The following is a 3,744-nucleotide window of genomic DNA, read 5'->3' as shown; positions in this document are numbered from 1 at the left end:
CAAAACGATTGGTCTGTGCAAGAAACTGAACAGTATTTATATCATTTTTTTAACCTCTGATTCACCGCAATGTCCAACTGTTCTGACAACAGCCGGCGTGTGACGCGTCTTCTTCTTCTTCTTGCTTTACGGCGGATTGCAGACTTATAAGTGCATAACCGCCACACTGTAAAAAATTGTTGTAGTTTCTACAGCAAAATTTTACAGAATTTTACTGTTTAAACATTTTACAAGATGTAGCTGTAATTCGCAATGCATTATGGGTCAAATATGTTTTTACAGTTGTTAACAGTATATTTCCATGTCAACTGTAATTAATTTACAAGAAGCAGGTGTTGTCACTGTAGCTCCTGCTTTTTACACTACTTTACTGTAGTGTGGCATTATGGGATTGCGCGCGCATCATTCAAATCTGAAATCCAGCGACTGGAGCAGTGCCAGAACGATTGAAGATTAGAGGCTTTATTCATAATTCCTGGTAAATTCACTTAATTTTACTTAAGAAATATATCCTTTTAACTATGACAAAAAATAAATATATCCTTTTATATTTATTTAAGTTAATGTATAAGCGATATCATGTGCAATAGCCTGCTATCACGACATTTAGACCAAGTGGCCTTGGTAATTTATGTGCAGTAAACTGGAAGTTGCTATTATAGCATAATTAGGCTGAATGCTGCATTTTTCTCATTTTGGTAGATTAATTTTCTTATTGAGAGCATTTAAAGTAGTGTTTACCCAACTTTTAACCTAATGCCCAGTGTGAACGATTGTCATAGTAATGTTCTACTATCTGTCGAAATAACTGACGAAAAGCAAAATATGTGAGATTTGATTTGTTTATATGTTTTCAACTGTCCCATATTGACATGACATCTTACTATAATTAGAAACTACATGTAAATGAGAAATTGTGTCTATTGCCACTGTAGTTGTACTCGACATTAAAGCTTGTCCGGGACAATTTTGTAGTGAAAGACATATTTAACGTTACATGCCCGATTGGACAAGATAGCCTGATTAAAGCTTGATTGAAAAAAAAAATAACTATGGAAGCATCGAAATGCAAGACTGATTCTGATTTTATTACATTCAACATAAAAAAAATAACCTTAACAGCACACATAAACTCACGGAAGAAACATGAGGTAAATGTTCAAGCTGTTGAGTTTATTTATAACATCTAATGTTATGTTAATATTATTAAGTAGCATAACAAGTGATCTGTTGCTGATTATCACGATTGCAAATGTTACGTAGTTCAATAAACAATTAGTTAACATTAAGTTACTTACTTTTTATACACAATATTGACTGTTGTTCTATTTCACCATCGAAAATAGTTCCAAACAAAGATCAAAGCAAAACTCAGCGGTGTTTTTGCTGAATGAATCAGCATTCTGAACGAATCGGTTCAATGAATGACTCAACTGACTCACTCATTAAGTTATTTGCTGCCACCTAATGGTGGTTTAGTTTCACGTTTAAAAAGTATCATTGCATTTTTACAACATTTCTTATTTGTAATTTCAAAAATTAATGTAAAACATTAATGTCATAACACAGTTGTAATTTTGCATTATAAATTATTTAATTTGATTGGTGGTACAGTTCTACAATGTATTGTTATAATTGAATTTATTAATCAAATGTAAAAGTTTATTTTAAAATATATGCATTTTTGGGTGTTCATTTTGGTCTCATTTATGTAAATGCATGTTTTTTTTTTTAAATCACAAGATAATTTTCATTATTTCTTGTAGGTGCAAAGAATAGCAGCTGATGTGGAGAAATGTTTGATGCTTCAAGACTCTCTGAAGCTGATTATATTAGGTAATGTATTAATTCTTATTAATTCTGTTGTAAGCAATTTGATAAACTTGCATTTTAGATTACATTTTATATTTAAATGCTGTATTGTAAGTTACATTATTGCTTCTATTTATTCATTTCAGGTGCACCCAGTGGCTTTTGACTAGGCCTATTCGAGGGTCACATGGTTGTGAATTCATACCTCAACTTTGCGGCTGGATTTTCAGTCTTATTACAACTTCAGCCTGGCATCCCGGGAGCAGGCGTCTTTTGCACACTTGAATTAATTTCAAAGGTAACATGTTTTACTTGAGTAATTTCATTTGTGAAAAAGGTTACTTATTTAGTTTAAGTACTGGTAAATGCTGATTGTATTGTATAAGTGGCATTTTACATTTATTTTATTGAGCTAGTTTCGTTCAATACTGAAATTTATTCTAAAGCTTCTGCTTGTTTTATGTGCAGATGTTTTGTTGGAAACACAACACTTACTGGATACAAGACGGATACATAGAGGCAAAACAAGTGGAAAGGTCTCAGAGAAGAGGGACAACCCTCATGTGTGCTCATCTCAGAAAGTTGATGGACTTTCAGTATGTATTTATTAAATTGTCTTTTGCAGGAATATTCTAAATTTAATATAACATAAGCTCAAACAGAAAGTAAATGTTCTACTCAGAATATGGCTTTTTTTTTTTTTTTTTATATAACAGTTAGTTGTAGTTATTTTGTGATGCTATGTTATTTTTATGATAAGATTTTAACTGTTGAAAGACTGACATTTTTATTTTTACCAGTAAAAGCCTTGCAATGTCTTTCTGCCAGTTTTAATAAATATTTATTTGCAACATCTTTGACTTGGTTTTTATTCATTTGTAAATGTATTAAGATAGTTATCATGATAATTCATTTAAATCAGTATTTTACAGTTTACTGTTAAAATTATTCTTTGCGGCATTTTCATTGTTAAATTATTACAACATCATCTTGGATTTAGGGGTATTTACAGGATTTTATTGGCAACTTTTGTTGCCAGGTAAATACTGTACTTTAGTGAGATTACAAAATATTGCTGTAAAATATATTTACAGGATTTTATTGGCAACTTTTGTTGCCAGGTAAATACTGTACTTTCGTGAGATTACAAAATATTGCTGTAATATAAACTACAAGTTTAATTCAATGTTACTGTAAAAAATACTACAAATTACTGTATTTCACATACAGCAATTAACTGTGATTTGCTTTGCAGTATTATACTGTAATCCATTTTACAGCAATTAACATCATTTTTACAAGATTTTATTGGCAACTTTTTTGCCAGTAACATCCTGTAAATTCTACAGTACATTTTTAACAGTGCACCTATCTCTGAAATGGACCATTGACACTCTGTCTACAATCTCAATTAAGAGTGTCAGTGGTCAATTTGAGAGATATTACTGTTTTAATAGAAATCCACGACGCATTCATATTCAGTCAAGGCTGCAGCGGTTAATTTGTGTTCACATAGATTCACTGAACAGCGTCAATAAGGGCTTATAGTCCAAAGATGAATACACACAGAGAAATATAGAAATATATAAAATATATTTCTATTAATTTTCCACTTATTAATCATAACTGCTTTTCATATCCCGCCCCGTCTATTCCTGTCACACATTTCCTGTACTCTTCCGTGTTGATATCTGACCACAGCATACACAGAGAAACCTCTGTACCCACGACATATCTAAATAATAAACACACGATTACGATAGTATATGATTTGTATGTGATTTTCTTGAGATTTGTGGTATTTTGATAACCCTAATGAATATGTACATATAAAATGCTAATTTGTGCAAGGATATAAAAGGCTATAAATAGCTTTTTTTAACAACAGTAAACGACCAAATTCCACATGTGATCGCAAAAAGAAGTTATTAC

General features: G+C 31.2%; 1 long non-coding RNA gene across 1 annotated transcript; it reads left to right on the top strand.

Moving 5' to 3' along the window:
- Positions 1-405: 405 nt before the first annotated feature.
- Positions 406-2,089, top strand: LOC131524010 (uncharacterized). The gene is made up of 3 exons (XR_009266903.1): positions 406-478; positions 1,767-1,836; positions 1,959-2,089. It is a non-coding gene; the product is annotated as an uncharacterized LOC131524010 (long non-coding RNA).
- Positions 2,090-3,744: the final 1,655 nt, after the last annotated feature.

Source organism: Onychostoma macrolepis, chromosome 18, assembly GCF_012432095.1.
Source record: "Onychostoma macrolepis isolate SWU-2019 chromosome 18, ASM1243209v1, whole genome shotgun sequence".
Classification (NCBI taxonomy): Eukaryota; Metazoa; Chordata; class Actinopteri; order Cypriniformes; family Cyprinidae; genus Onychostoma; species Onychostoma macrolepis.
Note: the sequence above shows the minus strand (reverse complement) of the source record. Positions and strands in the feature narration are given on the sequence as shown.